This window comes from Squalius cephalus (genome assembly GCF_949319135.1).
Source record: "Squalius cephalus genome assembly, chromosome: 9".
Lineage (NCBI taxonomy): Eukaryota > Metazoa > Chordata > Actinopteri > Cypriniformes > Leuciscidae > Squalius > Squalius cephalus.
This window is the reverse complement of record NC_137130.1, coordinates 17,393,733-17,412,496: the sequence shown is the minus strand read 5'-3', so window position 1 is coordinate 17,412,496 and position 18,764 is coordinate 17,393,733.

The following is an 18,764-nucleotide window of genomic DNA, read 5'->3' as shown; positions in this document are numbered from 1 at the left end:
TAGGACTGCAGACTGACTTCTGCACACAGACACATTCACAAGTGACTATATTAATATATATCCACTAAAGTAAAGGTCATCAGCCCTCAATATACCTGGAAAAGAGAAAAATCCCTCTGCCGCCTCTTTTATTTCTGTTTGATATGTATTCACCGAATACTCTTTCCGAGTCTCTGACCTTATCTGAGATGTGGGCCGTTGACGCACCAGATGCAGAGCAAATTCATTTTTGGAGAAGCATGCTCTAATATGTTAAGTTAATTCCAGTTAAATGTCAAATGCAGTAGCGGTTAGGGTTGTGCAGCTACCTCTGCGCTCCTCTAAACAATCCGGACTATGTAAAGCAACGCTGATATTGATCGTTCTTTGTAACTTAACCTTTGACTCCATTGAATGACTGATTTGTGGGATGAAATTGTTTCGGTGCCCTTTGCTGTTGTTTAAAATGCACAGCAACGTGGTTTTGGCGTGCGTCACTTTGACCCATTTGAACCTGTAAGCAACATGCTAATTCAAAACAGTTTCCAGTCCAGCATGATGTTGACAAACTGCTGTCTCGCTGTTTGTGTTTTCCGGGAAACGGCATGGGAGAGCAGGGGTGCTTGTAATATTTATTTTTTTATTTATTTATTTATTTATTTTTTTGGACTGTTAGTACCCTGGGAGATTTGGCTCTTGGTTTTTAACAGAAAGTAGCTACAGTACATCAGTCTGCTACAAATATCAGTTGATTTTCTATCATTTTAATATATTGTATTTGCTTCAATTGAATGTTTATCATTAGCAGCATCACCTTGGATGATGTTCAACCGTGTTTGTGTGACATCACATGCCTAAGTGACTTCTGACTTCAAGTGTTGTTCTTTTGGACTTTTCCAACTAACCAGGAGGATGTATAAAATATTAATATTATAATACTGATAAACACATTTGCAAACAACATGTTTGACATGTTTTTCAGCAAGTATTACTTTCTGGCTGCTATTTCAGCTGGAACAGGCTTAAGATTTTCACTTTCAAGCTTATTTTCAGCTTGATGTTATCTCCCAAAAATGACACAGCAAATGCATCAGTTTATACAGACTCCAACTGCAGCCTTGCAATGTCTACTAAAATATTTCGTTCTGTGTTGTTCCTTATTATGCAATGTGTTTTTTATAGTACTTTAGGTTGGTTTTTAAAAGGTGTTACTATACTCTCCCCACTCTTGTCAGGTATTATATTTGTTGACTGGTATAGAATGTTTGTATGAAATTATTAGGAATAAAAGGCATCAAAATTTACTTTAAAAGCTACTTTTTTATACCTCTTCACAATACCAAAATTCCAGTAGTCGGTACCAGTACCATAACAATTTTACGGTTCTTCTCTGTACCAATTTCGGTACCACAGCAAAAATCTGTTGGAACAATTTTTCTATTTTATTTAACTATTTGAAGAAAAAAAAATATTTAAATTAAATTCAATGAGTTTATTATTTATGATGGTAATCATAAGTAGCCTAAAAATGTAAACAGTGAAGGCTATGCTGTTTAAAAGTAAACATTGTTTATAAAAAGATCAAGTGAAAAATAAGCAACCTTCTATACACACATTATTATTATTATAATTATTATTATTACATTGAGACGTAGCTAAATCTACTGTACAACAGTAACCTAATATAATTATTTTTGTTAATTTCTTCAATTTAAAACAAACTTTTATTTTGAAGGGTTGCTGTGAAGACTTTTGAGTTTCTGGGTTTATGATATATGACGATCGTTTTTCTCAAATGAAACGGTAAAATGCTCATGAAGTGACTCTCAGAGCGGCTCTGAAGATGAAGTTCCTGCATTCATGTCCTCATATCGTGAGGCAGCAGAGACTGAAAACACAGCGAGCGTCACGCGTGCTTCAGTGTGTGTGTGTGTGTGTGTGTGTGTGTGTGTGTGTGTGTGTGTGTGTGGTAAATGAAACCACGTTTCTGCGCCACTCATTCACACAGAGACAAGCAAAACATGCAGGATTAAAATTTAAATAGTCTTTTTGCGGTTTAATATTCACAGAAACTAGTATTGTGGTATATCGGCTACAGTGCTCCTAGTAAAAAAGTTAGTCTGGACCCCTGCGCTTAGTTAGATGAACATGCAGCGACAGATTAACGCAGCTGCCTATTAGTGGGTACCGAATATACCCTACAACCTAATTTCCAAACAGCAAAGCCTGATAACATGTAAAGATAAAACTCTAATTTTATAGAGGTTAATGGTGGCACAATCTTACACCGTCTTTTCTGCTTAAAGCTACAATATGTAATTTTTTTCGCCGCTAGGGGTCGCTAACCTCTTACAGTAACAAAGGCGTAGGTTGATGACGCTAAGCGGAATTATGGAACTTGCCGTCATGCTGATGGATCTAATAATGTTTATGGATGAGTGAATACATTGATGTTTTTAACATGACTGTGGTATGAAGCAGGGCGCGATTGCTAATGAGAGACAGATATCAGCGCCACACGCGAGTCCCGCGGATATAAAGGAATAAGGACATTTCATTCTACCGAACTACACGCAAGTGCTGAATTACTACTCATACAGGTCAGTTTATTTGACGAATTAAACTTGTGAGGTAACGCAGCGCTGTTTCACTTGGTCTACACCATGGTTCCTCAAACTCGGCCCTGGAGGGCCGCTGTCCTGCAGAGTTTAGCTCCAACCCTGATCAAACATGATCAAAATGTTTGATCAGGGTTGGAGCTAAACTTTGCAGGACATTTGCTCACCTGTCTAATAAAGTACATGCAAGAGCAGCATCTCTGTCAAGTCGAAGTTTGTCACGGACGTGGAGCTCTCGGCATCTCGAAAACGCCACTCCGATATTGATCCTCGTTTTATTCTCCTTTTGTCCCAAAGTCTGCTGGCCATGGTCCATAATGTTTGAACGAAACAACAACAGCGTGAGCGTGCCGCTAGACGTAACACAGTTGTCCTAGTCTGTCGCCATGGCTACCATGGCAGTACGAGCGGAAACCAGGGATAACGCGGATTTTACTTAAATATTTATTTATTAAAAAATGTATTTATTAAAAATCTTTGGGAAATTTTTTGATATTCTAAGTACACAACTGCAGGAAATATATCACACTGTGCAAGTGATTTTTTGAGATATTTTATTACAAAAATCTTACATATTGTACCTTTAAATAACCTATAATAGTGCAGCCCATATGCCGACTGTATATATAATAGTTATTGATATTATTCATTTTTTGTGCATTGTAGCACATGCATGCATTTGTACAACAAAACACACAAAAATGTAAATACTGTAAATAATACAAACACTTACCCCAAAGTAAACATGTGGATCTCTACACACATCCATGAAAATACATCTTTATGGATGAAGGTACTCAAGAACCTCCTGTTTCCGCCCTTGTCTCTATAGATCTCTTGTTCTCTATTACTATTATCTTTTTTCGCCATTATTCCTCTTTCCAGTTGTCCTCCCACCCTGTTCTCTCCTCCCAGTCACTCACCCTGTTATCGTTGGAAGCACCAGGCCTGTTTTTGTGACCAACAGAGTCGGATGGAATTTTGGCGGCCATTCACTCCAAACACACAAGGCCTTGGCGCATGTAATTAATGCTCAGCAAACGCCATCCAGAAAAGAAAAAGCACAGAGCAGCACAGGGCCGGTGAGAGAGGAGGAGCAGGGAGGTTAGCTCCCAGATGGTTGACTTGTCTTTCATCATTTCCCCTTTTATTTTGAAAATCCTTTTTGTCATGACAAACAGTGGACAGAATTGACGCTTGTTTGTGATATGTGTGTTTAGGTGACATTAGAGTTGCTTTGCTGCCCTCGTTTGTTACGTGGGCTGTCTGCTAGTGGATCGCTCTGTCGGGTTTTTCGGAGCTTCCAGATGTTCTTTGTCGAAGGTGTCCACAGGCTTGACAGGTTGCGGCCACTGTTTGTTGTGCAGAAACTTCAAAACATTCTTCTTTAGAGTCTGAGATGGACAGTATATGCCAGCATTGCCCTTGAACGATGGAAGATTTGAGGATGGAAGCAGGATAAAGCTTGAAAGAGAGATGATATGGCTATTTTAATACTTTTATACAGATGTCAACTGTAATCAAGTAATGTAGTTTGAGGTACCACTGTCTACATAATAGTTAAAATCCTGTTATTAAATACTCATCCTCATGTTTTTCCATGCAATTACTGGAGACTGAAGCTTTGTCAAACCTCAGAATACTTTACTGTTTTTTGATTGTATTGGTACTTTTGTATCCTTTATGAAAATACCCAAAAGAGCAACATATGTGGTTTGCACTTTTAAGAAAAATGGTATAAATCTGAATCACAGTTTTTAGACTTAAAGGGATAGTTCAGGATTTAGCATTAAGCTTTGCATCAGTAGAAAACCTATAGTATTTTCGAATTACCCTGCTTTCCTCCCTCATATCCCCCTGAGACGAGAGATTTATGTATTTTTTGTCTGGAAAAAAATCCTCCGATGACGCAAAAATCGTCATTTTTCGTCAACCGAGGATTTTTTGGCCAGAGGCTAGAGACTACAGCCAATAGTAATAGCTAGTTCTGCATGTTTTCAACCCGCCCATAGAGGGTGGGATCTCACTCACAGAATGTACAAACAGTGTCAGCCATCTTTTATTTGGAAGCTAAGCTAATGGGTTCTTATTCTGTGGAGAAAGTTGAGTAGTAGGGGTTACCATACATCCTCTTTTTCCCGTACATGTCCGGCCATCGAGATCGTCCAAAATGTCTGGGATTCAGCTTTTGCTTTCTGCGGTCGCCATTCATTGTTTACTAGGGCTGGGTAAAAAATATCGATTTCTCGATTTTAATCGATTCTCATTTTTTACGAACCGATATCGATTCTTAAATCCCAAGAATCGATTAGTCATCCTGTTTTCAGTTGATGAATGAATGTAACATTGTAGCACGCATCCCAACCAATAAATCACAATAATCTTTGTGCTTTGTTACTATTGATATGAAACAAAGTCTCAGATTTCAAATTACGTCCATTTTCTTACGAAATTCAAAAACATAAATACCATTTTGTCGCTGTGGCGTGAGATCGTTCTGGCGCAGCTCAGCTCAAGAGAAGCAGCAGCGCGGAGCGCACGTAACTAATACCAGTTACCATGCGAAATAAACATGAATGAACATCTGAAAGTGTGTTAAAAGGTAGAGTACAACTTATCGAAATCCGTATCATGTGACATGGAATCGCTCAATCAGTGTTTCAACCATGGAAAGACGTCAGTAAATCAGCTTGTAAACAATGTCTTGTATTGTAACGTCACATTTACCTCAGAAAAACCATATCCAGTGACCATAAACTCGTTAGTCAGCTAGAAAAAATGAACTGTAGAGAGGAGCATTTTGCTAAATATATGCACCATATTACATATTCATTATACTTTTTAATATTCTTCAATTGTTAATGCATGTTTGAATAAATCTGGCAGGTTTTTATGACAGCCACCATTTAAATGTTTATATTATATATAACTTTATTATTATAAAAATAAATAAGTGTAAATTAAGTGTTTGTATACAAATCAGTTAATTTTTACCTTCAATATTATGGTAGGCTAATGAAGACTAGTAGGCTACCACTGACTCCCATAGTTTACAGCATTAGTTAAGAGATTTGTTTTCCTTGAGAACATTTTCCATGTATTGTACCTGATATCCAAAATAATCAATATTGAATCGAATCGAATTGCTAACTTGTGAATCGAATTCGAATCGAATTGTGAAATTTGTGTTAATACCCAGCCCTATTGTTTACATGCACACCTTTTGTTTCAATCTAGCTGAATTCATTCCGATTGGTGAATCTGAATGTAGTGTTTACATAAATGCTAAACAAGTGATCGGTTAATGTGCGTTTTACCATTGCTAAGAAAATACCCGCTCCTCCGTGAGAGATACGTGACCGGTGCGTCTCACAGGTGTCGCTCATCAGTAATCACGCCACCGGCCTCGTGTTGTTCTCCCGCAGCCCTAGCCTCGTCCTGCTCGCCACAGTAAACATTAGGGGTGGGCAAAAAAATCGATTCACATATGAATCGCGATTCAAACTTTACCGATTCAAAATCGATTCATAGAATTCCAAAAATCGATTTTTTTTTTTTTTTAAATATATATTTTTTGGTATTGTCCTGAAATGAGTCTAGCTTGCCATTCCCATAGATGGCGCAGCATCGAATTCACACTTGCACTACGCCTGCACACTCTTGTCATAGCCAAAAGAAGAAGTGCAGCAGAAGCGGAGCAGAAGGAAGGCTGGCTGTGTGGCGTGTCTGTTTTTATTTCGGCTCCCATTAACAGGTTAGAGCTTGCACACAGCCTGCGTGACACGCGCGTCTCAGGTGTGGCCCGAGTCGTGCGGAAAACGCGTGCATGAAATAGAACCGACGCCTATTTTTCTCGCGACACGCAAGCGTGTTGGAAGCGTTTCCAGGCAAAATAGAATGTTTATATATGTCATTTTGACACGAATATTCATATTAATAAATTACATTTTGATGTTTGAAAGTCTAGGTTTTGACATAAATGCAGATATAATGTAGGCTTATTGTATTTTTTTTTATCGATTTTCAAAAATTGCACCTGTCAATACAGAACGAAATATTCTGTAGCCTATTTTGCCGTCAATAGCCTACTCCTTAAACTACATTTAGCAGTATTGTTTGTTTGATCTGACTACAGCACTTTAAAGCTAAATGTAAAAAAAAAAAAAAAATTTAAGTTTTAATTTAAACTTGAATTAAATGTATTTGAAAGCTGGCCAAAGCTTGGCACTTTGCACTGTTTAGTTGCAAAAGTTTTTATGAAGACAAAGTAATATAAAACTTCATTTAATTTGTTATTTCTTTTCTTTTAAATTGTATGTCTACTGCAATCACACAGGAAAAAGTCAACTACATTTACATAGGCCTACTGTGAATCGTTTTTTGAATCGAGAATCGTTTTTGAATCGAAAATCGATTTTGAATCGAATCTTGAGACTAAAAATCGGTATCGAATCGAATCGTGAAATTTTCTGAATCGTGCACCCCTAGTAAACACGATGAATGGCAACTGTAGAACGCAAAAGCCGAATCCCGGACATTTTGTGCGATCTCAAAAACCTGGGCAGACTTGTCACGGAGACTCACTAGTAGCTTAGCTTTGTTGTTTAACTGCTCTCTAACTGGTAGGCGTGGCTTGGGAGTGGCCTCCTATGGCAGTGAAGCAAGTGCATTCTGGGAGTTGTTGTCTTTCATCCACATGAGCCAAAAATACATTATCTGGCTTTTCTCATTCTAGAAGGCTCCAAATTCAAAAATAATTTCTCATTTCTACTACATAAATGACCCAATTTAAATACACATTCATCTTTCCAGAGCTGAAGTATCCCTTTAATATACTATAGACTTAATATACTGTATTTACTTTTCAGTCTGAAACACCATTACAAACTAATAAAAGTATGCATATTCAAAGCACTTTTGCCTTTGAATGTCTAAATCAATCAACATGTAAAGACATTTAATAGCTGGTAGGACAAAATGAGAGGCCTGACTGACCCTGCTGACCTGTATTCATTCAGCCATGTTTCACAGAACTGGAACCGTGTCAAGCATATTAGCATAATCAAATGAGAATCTTTCTTTATTATGATAAGTAATTGAATAATTACTTCTTTCGTTCTTACTTTGAGCCAATTGACCCCCATTAACATTGACTCTTGAGACAGTAAGTGTCATTTTTATCTTACTGACAATGGGCTCTACTAATCCTGCAATTACAACAATGTTAATCACTCTCTCTCGCTCTTGCACACACACACGGACAAATGAACACGTTGAGAGGAAGTGGATGTTGACAGCTCTCTTAGTCCCTGTTATTTAAACAAACTTAAAGAGCTTACACACACACACACACATGTCTGGTTCACTATCTTTGTGGGGACTCTCCATAGACGTAATGGTTTTTATACTGTACAAACTGTACATTCTATCCCCTTACACTGCCCCTGCCCCTAAACCTACCCATCACAGGAAACATTCTGCATTTTTACTTTCTCAAAACAACTCATCCTGTGTGATTTATAAGCCTTTTGAAAAGTGGGATTCATTAAACACATGGGATTCAAAATCAAATTTAAATCTGGAAGTTTAAAGATAAGATAAATTATTAAAGATAAAAATTCTGCTTTTTCTGCACAGTAGTTACATTTGAGACATTGATAATATGAACTCTGTTGAACACTGTCATGTTGGAGAAAAAGATCATCAGGTTTTACAAAAACTTTTGGAGTTCACGTTTATTTTTCAGGTTAACGCTCACTCAAATTATTATTTAGCTCATATAAATGTATAATGGGGAAAAAAAAGAAGTCTTTAATTAGAAAAATGCTAATTAGAAGCATTTTCACTAATAGTTGACTTTTGCGCCCCACTGTTTATCTTGTGCGTTAAAATGAATAAATAAGCTGTATAACTGTGTGGGAGGTACACACCAGACTTTTCTTCCGCCCTCAAATCAGAAACGCACTGATGTATGTGGCGTAAGAAAGATTTGTCTCCATTCTTCAGGGAGAGGCTTCGTCTCCATCTCAATTAGTATTGGAGAGACTGAGAAGCAGTGTTTTGAGAGGGAGACATCTTTATTCATGTGTGCATCACTATGATTGGCATGGCCTCCAGACATGATTTCTCTCTGCTCAGGAAGCCAGCCAGATGTTATTGATATTCACAAATGTCTGAAATTTGCATCTGAATACTTTCTTTGCCCAGACCAATATTACGACAGGAATGAGAGCCGTGGCATTAGGTTAAGGTGAGAAGGGATCAGAGAACAACCGGATGTGTGCTTTGTTTAATGTGAGTAAACTGCGTCTAAGTGTATTTCCTGTGGCATCTCTTATTCTTGCTAATGTGCATGTATGCAACGATGTTAACTGTGCATTCTTTATTATTGTTTCTAAAATATGAGTTGTCTTATTAATGTGGGTGTTGTTGTACTCAATTATTATTTGTAGTTGTAAATATACTGTGTGGATAAATGGATGGATCCATAGATGGATTTCATAGTTTCATAGATGGATTTCACTCGCACACGCACTTACACACACACACCTTGGCAAATAAATAAATAAAATGGGCCAAGACTAAAATGGTAAAATATACATATATAGTCTTTTAATGGTCGGAACCATTTTAATCACAAATTAAACCCTAGTGATGTTTGATTCTTGAATAAATCATTATTTTGAGCTGGTTCATAGGAAGTAACCGGTTGAGCTTGTTCACAAATTGAACTGAATCAAACTTTAGTTCCGGGTTGATGATGCAAGACGCACAGCCGAAGTTGCATGTTGTCCCACTCAAAAAGAAACAAATGAGCCGGTTCAACTGACTGACGAAGTTTGCAGAGGATTACCAAGGATTCTAATGAGTTGACGATTCTATGCAAGCCTGAGGCACATACTAGAAATATGCTTATATGACTACTTTTATTAAATTTAAAAAAAAATTTAAACCTGCAAAAACATTTCTGTCGAGAGCTGTAAATACATTTTACTATAGCTTATTGCGCATGCATATTATATTTTAAGTTGTTAAGTAAAATTAAGGAGTTTATAAGACAGGTTTATTCTTCCTATATACTTTAGACATGTAGAACATATTTATGCATGTCTGTATGTGTGCTGTAGGTGCAAAACTTTTAGGAATCTTTTCCAAGATGAAGCCAACTCAATATTGGTCATATCCAACATAAAAGATCCGCAAATGAAACTGTGACCACAAACACCATTTACTTAAGTGAATGTAAGGCAATAATCAGCAATATGCATTCACACAAATAACTATATTTGAATGCTTCATTGATATAACTTGACACCGAGTTGTTAGTAAATAAATGCATAGTGACATCATTGTGTGATGACGTAAGTAACCGATTAATCGTTTTTTTTTAACTGGTTCATTGAAACAAAATTTCGTAAAGAACCGGTTTGCGGAAATTAATTGGACTTTATAGATGGTTGTGGTGAAAATCCCAGATCACCAGTTTCTGAAATACTCAGACCAGCCCGTCTGGCACCAACAACCATGCCGTTTTCTAAGTCACCTTTCTTCTACATCCTTATGCCAAGTTTGAACACCAGCGTCTTGACCATATCTACATGCCTAAATGCATTGAGTTGCTGCCATGATTGGCTGATTAGATATTTGCTTTAACAAACAGTTGAACTGGTGTACCTAATAAAGTGGCTGGTTAGTGGATATATATCACACACACACATTATGTATTTGCTTATGGTATGTCTAAAGTTCACTTGAATTTGTTCTAGACCATTAGATTTGATGTCATGGTGCCTTAGAAGCTTGTCTGAATATAGTTTCCACTTCTTTATTTTTCATAATTTATAACTTCCATAACACACACACAGATCTGTGTTGTTTAGTTATGTGCCTTCTCACAGTCTTCTCAGTAATACTGATGACATGATACAGCCCACTAATACAGGAAGTGGGGAAATCTGAGCTCTGCCCAATCAGCAATCATGCAAATTGATGATGAGCTGATTGAAGATAGGGGCTGTGCAGATTTTACACAGCACACGAGACAACATGATCAAAGAGTTCTTGATTAAGCTGTAAGTTTGGTTAATGGGAGCTTTTATTGATTTTACCTTTGCGGCACAATGCACTACCAGGAACCTTAATTGCAAATAAATTGTGCTGAGCATCAAGAACAGATAACAAGAGGTAATGGTTATTGCTTGTTTAGTTATAGGGCAATGTTTATTATTATTATTGTTATTATTATTATAATAATTTAATATCATAAATAAAAAAAAATGTAATTAAAAAAAGTGAAATAAGATTTTGGTTATATTGTCCACCCCTACTTTGGTCTAATGGTCTGTCATTCTTTTTTCTTTTATATTTTGTTACCTTGTGTGAGGGACCAAGCAGTCAAGGGCACTGAATGCTGGATTTCCAAACAAAGAAAATTATTTATTAAATGCCAAACAAAGTTACAAATTAAATTACTTGAAAACTGACTGAAATAAATTCAGGTCTGGGCCCATAAAAAGGGTCAACTGAACAGAACCAAACTTAATCAAACCAACTAAGCAAACCAAACTAAACAAAAAAAGCATGACCTCCCAAATGACACATACCTGTATGGGGAACTTATATACACAAAGGACTAGTCCATTACACATACACAGGGAATAACAAACATCACTTAACACAATTAAAATAAATAAAGTAATTAATTTCAGAAATATGAAGAAATGGGTCATAAACAAAGTAATATACCCAACAAAATATACATAGAATTTTAATAAGCAAACATACATGCAATTAATTCTGCACCCCCCAGCTAATTGGCAGCATGGATTAAACAACCCAGAAAGAAGGACGCATATGTGTTCTCAGTTACTGCCCTTTTGTGTGGCCACGTCATTGGCCATCACACCTTGTTGGGCTATATTTTTTTTTACTTGGTGAAATTAGTTTAGCTGTAGTGGTACTAACCCTGGTCTTAAAACAATATATAAAAATAATTGTGATGTGAGATTTTTTGTGATTCTGCCTGAAAAAAAAAAAAATGTGATGGTTTTTTTTTTATTGAATGAACACAGTGTGTGTGTGTGTGTGTGTGTGTGTGTGTGTGTGTGTGTGTGTGTGTGTGTGTGTGTGTGTGTGTGTGTGTGTGTGTGTGTGTGTGTGTGTTCTGGATCAAATGATCTGCCCAAATGTAGATCCACATTCATAACACATTAAGCTAGTTATAAATACTTCAGGACCTGTTCTTTGGCCTTTTGGTTAAGCACTTCTGTCAGCACAGGCTACTGTATTGCATATACAGTCTGTTCAGCAAATCTAAATCCAACATTTGAATAACAGTTCGCTCATTTGTGGATGTATCCAAAGAAACTTACATTCTTATATCCTTGAAAACTAAAATCATAAACTTGACATCGATACTGCCATGCTCTACTAATGGAGCTACAGTATTAATTACAGGGTAATTAATCTATTAATTTAGTCTTTAATTTGGTGACTGTTTAAAGGTTGATGTAGGACTGAGCTGTTTTGTTTATTGAGATTTAGCTTCAAAAATCTTAACTGACTGCAAACCACCCAATAAGCTATTACTGTTCCACTCAGCACCAACCAAAATATTTAAAACTGAACTATAATTACGTGCTATGGACTTAGTGTAATATTTACAGTTACATGAGCAAATTAAAAAGTCATGAATAATCTTTTTGATTCCAGTTTTTCAGCACTCTTAACCGCTGAAATTTTTCATGCAGAGCTTATGCGGGTGCTTGATTATCAGTCGGTGCCAAGCTCATATGATAGAGTCTCGTGCTGACCCGGGGTCAGTTTTTTTAAGCACTTTTGTGAGTTTACGATGTGAACAGTGTCGGCATGCTGCGTTAATCTTGTGTTTTCTCAGCAGTGTGTGCCAATGTTAACATTAATCCTGATTTATCCTCATTACCCCTAAAAGCGTTGTACCATAACCCCTCCGCCCTGCCCAACCAGACACGTCCATCAAACCCTGGTGCCGTTCCTCGCCTTCGATCTCCTGCGCTGAACATCGCCAGCTAATCAGCTAGCATAAATAAACCGCAGATCCTAGCCCCAACTATTTCCTCAAGGAGCAAAGCTGTTCAAATGAAAGGAATGGATCTGTATTTCTCTCCAAGTAAATGGAGAAACTGCAGTGTTTGATCTCTGCTTGCCTCTTATTTGAAAGAAATCTCCAAGTACTCTAGATCCATTTATTTTTTCTATAATTTTTTTAGCACTTAAAAAATATATTAAATAAAACCTTCTGGATACAACAACATCTTAGGGGTTATCAAACATGATATCATGTTGTGCAAACTGCTACAGTTGAGGAATGGGAGGTGAGGGGAAATCTTACAAAGGTTTACCAAACTTCGGCTTACTGGAATGCACTTCATTGAAGCCGTGGAATGCCTCATATCCCTCTACGCCCTCCCATCACTCTCTCCTCCCTCTCTTATTTTCTCTGTTCCGCTGGCTTCCATTAATATAGGGCCCATCTGGCTTACCAGGGGATATTTAAACAGAAACCCCATCAAGGGGTTCAGTCAAAACCATATGCCGCTGGTTCTACTTTACACAGTGGAAGAGGAAAAGCATTTAATCAATTGTGATTGAGAGGTTAAAAACCTGTGTGTTCAGCGTCTACCTGCAATGGTTGGAGGACACAGACAGATTTGCTGTCAAACTGACTGGGACGTGAAAAGTCTTTGAGATTTGGTTCTGTTATTACGGTTATAAAGTGTCCTTAGAGAGTCTTTGAGCTGAACATTCAATGAAAAAGCTATTGTTAAGTGGAAACGTAAAAGGATAGTTCACCCAAACATGAGAATTCTGTCATCATTTACTCACCCTCGTCTCATTTCAAATCTGTAGGACTTTAGTTTTATCTGTGGAATACAAATTAAGATTGAAGTTGTCCATACAGTGAATACAACATCGGACAAAATGTTGGACCCGATTGACTTTCAGTGTATAAAAAAAAAAAAAAAACCTGTGTTTCACAGAAGAAAGAAAGTCACAGCTTTGGAAAGAAATGAGGGCAAGTAAATGATTTTGGTGAAGTATCCCTTTAAAATGAGTAATAAGAGTTCATAGTCATATACTGTACAACTTTTTGTTTCTATAGAGTGTTGAAGAGGGTGAGGAAATGTCATGGATTAGACTTGACTGCATCCACCCCCTGACAGAGAGTTGAGGGTTATTTTACCCCATGCAGCAAGTTGGAGACCATATGGAATATGTTTTTCTAGAGGCAGTCGTAAGAGTGACCTCATTTAGAGTCCTCGTCCGGAAAGTATGTTGAGAAAACAGAGACATTTTCAGTCTGGCATCTAGGACAGTGGTTGTCAACCAAAGGCCCCCCATTGTCTACACAATATTCAAAGACCAAGATATTTCAATTGCATTTCTGCTGCAATTATGCCAAAACTGCTTGTATTCAACCTTTTTTTATTAGAAACTGGAAGTGGAAATATAGCAAATTTATAAACCACAGTTCGTTTAGAAATTTCCAAAAAACATACACTGCCTTTCAAAAGTAAGTAAAAGTATGGTGTCTGTACAATTGTTCATGTAGTATGCTCACTATGAGCATGTGCTCATACTACATAAGTAGTATGTTTGTACATACTCTGCATGTATTTGATCAGTAATATTGAGGAATATTATTAAAAAAAAAATTAAAAAAAAATTCCTGTGATGGCAAAGCTGACTTTCAGCAGCTATTCGTCTAGTCTTCAGTGTCACATGATCCTTCAGAAATCATTCTATATGCTGATTTGGTGCTCAAGAATTTTTTTTTAAATAGATGTTTATTTATATAAAACAGAAATATGATGTAACATTATATAGATCTTTACAATCACTTTTGATCAAATGAATGTGTCCTTGCTCAATAAAAGTGTACATTTATAAAAAAGAAAAACAAGAAAAATCTTACTGACTCGAAACTTTAACCTGTAGACATGTGATAATTTCTCTCCCTGCACCTACAGTAACAGACATGGAACCATGTCCAACATGCAGCCTGGCTTCAGAGATAAGAGTTCTACTGTCAAATGCCAGACTGGACAGGTCATGGTGGACCATGGTCTCTTCAAACATCAGACAGGCGTATGTGTGCTCCATTTCCATTCGGAGATCTTGAGGGTGCACATGTGTGTCCGTCAAAGAGACAGTGTGTGTCCAGAAAGCAGTTCGGGAGAAGTGTGACAGAAGCTCTGGCTCTTTCCGTATGACCAGCGAAGATTATCTTTGACTCCAGCGGTGATAAACTCAGACAGGTCTGACTGCTCTCTGTATTTTATCGTGTTTTCTTTCTCCCCCCACCCCCTTCCTCAAGTTATGCTATTGAAGCGAAACCATGCAATTTCTAATATATTGAAAGTTGCAGGTATATTGCACCATCATTGGACCATTTTCAGAGGCTGCTTATGAGAAAAAAATTATAGTGCAAAACACCAATTGGCTCTTTCCATAAATAGGCTACAAAATTGGGCCTCTTAAAGTCTTTATAGACCAAGTAGACCAAATGTTATATAAAATAATGCCTTACTATTGCAAAAATAATAAATAAATGACTATTTTTAAATGGAATTTGTGCTTCTAATGCTTTTAAAAAATGATGGTGCACCAAAATGCCCTATTGGTGGAAAGTTTCTCTTCCACTTCGGCAATCTGAGCAATTTTTAGTTGGAAAACCTTGTGTGTCATTGTCCTGTTGATGCAGTCGTGTCTGTTCGCCCCCGATAACCTTTGACCTGATGCTAGAACAGTCATGCTCTCTTCCTGCTCCCTCTTTCTCTATCTCTACTTTTATTTCCTGCCCACTGGCATACCAAATCTTGCTTACAGTGGCTTTGGTCCAGGACACACTGGAATGAAAGTGTTCTGATGCCAAAATAAGGACTCAATACCTTGGTAACAAGAGATTACATTTTAGCTGATTTCTTGAGCCTTTTTGCAACTACAAGCCCAGTGTTGTTTCTAAAAATATGACTAAATATGTTATTTGTGTGTGTATTCACTGGTGTTCAGGTGACGGCAGCTGTTGTATGTTCTCATACTCCTCATCCGGCTCTCCAACACGCTTGTTCAAGCCCAGTCCTGTTTCTACTCCAGCACATGGGCATATTTTCTCTGCCATAAAACGCTGAGCTTTATAAATAAACCTCTGATTCTGCTCATCTCTCATGCCGCTGCTCGCCACTGTAGTGCCTCCAACACCGGCCACGCGCAATTTCCCCTTGGCTCGCCATAGTCCCCAGAAAACTCGGTTCCTCTGTCTCTTACAACAACAACCTACCTATTTATACTCCCTCTGCTTCAGCTCTTTCATTCCCTGCTTTTCTCCGATCTGTCTTTAAAAGCATTGTGTCAGGTTTCTTTTCTTACTGTTTATTTGTCTCGGCATCCAAGGCCATCCTGGTAAAATTATTGCTGCTCTTTTTTCTTTCTCTTTATAAAGATAGATGGTGGAGTCAGAAGTTTGACGGATGTTCAATCACTACAAATAAAAGCCAGGGAACGCAAATAATAAAAAGAAGTTTGGGATTCCAGCGGGAAATCGGTTTGGACGGTGCAGGTGGCAGTGCGTAAATTGTGTGCGGGATGATATTTCAGCCGAGATCGGTCCTCTTGAAACGCACCTGTCAGAAACCATCATTTTGATGCTAAGGTAATCACAGCTTTTTGTCTTTAGATATGACATGCACTATCCGCACCATATGCTAACTGGGGCTTGTCGGATTCTCTGGTAATTTCTTTAATAAATGCCATAAGCAGAGACTGCTGGGCTCACTGTAACCAGCCTCTCTACACCACCTCTCTATGTGGGAGTTTTGTATTAAGCGCAGTCTGTTCAGCTTGGCAAGAGGATGCGAGTGGCTGGCATTTGGAGCTAACCATGCATCTCACCCTATTACAGTAAATGTTACTGTGTCAGGCAAGCAATTCAGCAATAAATAAAGCAGAGCAAACATTATCTGAAAAGCTCCAAAACAGGCAGAATGGAAACACCGCCTTTTTATGTCCAGTGATCCCTGACTTCATGAGATTCACAGACCAAACAGGAACAAATTGAGAATACGAGTTGTGTATTTCATAAAAGGTGATTTGTTATTTCTGGTCTGTATTATTCATTATTCTAGTCTCAACTCTCAACTCCTTTCTTGCTGAAATGTCTTAGTGTTCAACAGGTCAAGGTCATCATGACATGAAAGAGCTTTCACAATCCATTTTACTTAATAATTTGACTTATATAGGATATTAAATAGGATATGAAACAAGATTTTTTTTCCTCATTGAATATCTTATTTCACTGAGAAATATGTAATGAGATAAGATTTGCACAATAGAGCCAGACTTGAATGTAAGTTTACTAAAACAGTGTTAAAGGTTGTATCAGCGATTTCAGGCCCAAACATACATGATCACATTCATCTAATCTTTTCTAACGAACCGCTAGCTGCCCGCCCCATAAGCATGCGGTCAAAAAAACGCGTCTCTGTAGGCAGCCTAGGCTCTGAGATCTGCACACAAAAACAATTGGTTTCACCACCACTCAAAACCAAAATAAATAGTGTTCCAACCAATCACCGACAGGCGTGGGTGTTGTGAGGTTTTGCGCTCGTGCACGGCTGCCTATGACGGCTGCACGCGAATATTTTTAATTCTATCATGTTAAGTATCCTATTTTAAGGGAACATGTTAAAAAAGGGGTAATTTGGGCTTTTGTACTGACTTTAAAATCACCAGTCTCATTAAATTTCAGGCAGCATGTGAAAAGTAAAAAGGTATTTTTTGGGAATGTGAAAGCATGGTGTACAAGAGGAAGAGGCATTAGGTGAGTGGGATAAAGTTGGTTTAAAGAAACAGATGGAGGGAGATTTAAAAAGGAGTTGTGAAAAGAAAAGCATGAGACATTGGTAGTACATTAGCGGCAGTGATCGACTGGCCTTGAAATAGACTCAGTTTTCCCTCGAGTGTAGAGGACAACCGACTGGAGAATCACAGGATGAGCAGTATCACCAACTGACTGTATGAGTGCAATACATTTATCATGTATGTCTGGGCTCATTGGGTAGTAATTTATGTGGTGAGAGAGAGAGAGAGAGAGAGAGAGAGAGGGAGAGAGAGAGAGAGAGAGAGAATGGGAGATGGTTTGGCAGCAGATCCAGAACGTGTGGCTTTGGTTTGGAATGAGGTAATCTAGGCCATACCACAATCCCATATATCCTCATATTCGTCACCCTCTCTCTCTCTTTCACTGCTTGATCACCCTCATTCCCTTTTTTTTTTTTCTTTATTCATGTTTTCACCCCTGAGCCCTGTTCTTTTCATAAAAGGGGATTATTTTTGTCACAATATGTAATTGTGGCTAAAAACCTCCAAAGTCTAGAGCTGCACTTCCTGTACACAGAGTCTCTCATTAGTCTCCAGTTGGCTGATCTGTTTTTGAGTGGCCATGAATTCAGGAGTTATTTCATCTTAACAGATTCCCAGATATACAGTATGTGTTTTAAAAAGTATGACCACGAGTTGATTGACCAGAGGTGACCTTATTTAAATATGCAATTAAGTTTTTTTTTAAATGAATTAAATTACTCACCAAATATAAATATTTGTATTATTATTATTTTTATTATTGAATTATTTACTCCTTTACAAATTCACAATTTTTGAATGAATCACTCTTTTGAGTCGTATCTTTTTCATGAATTGATTATGTCTGGTTCTGAATTTCAACTCACTGATTCATTTATCTGGTTGCAGCTATTAACGTCGCGCTGAAATAATAGTGAATGATAACTTCTGATAAGAAATAGTAAACTTAAAAAAAGTATATGAATCATATGGTCTTTTTATTATACTTGTATGGTTTTCTTTTGCCCTTTTATAGCTCATCCTCATTCATTTTCATTAAATGGAAGAAAGGAAATGGACTGGATTTGCAAAAAAATGATAATAATGAAAAAAAATGCATTTGGAATGGCATCAAGGTTGAGTAAATGACATAATTTACATTTTTAGTTTGAACTATTCATTAAATTAATAATTTCTTCTTAGCTTAATTTATCTCCTGGCCTTTAGTTAGTTAACCTTCCTAGCCTGCTTGCAAGCTGCATTGTGGGATGGGTGCAAAGAGGGGAGGGA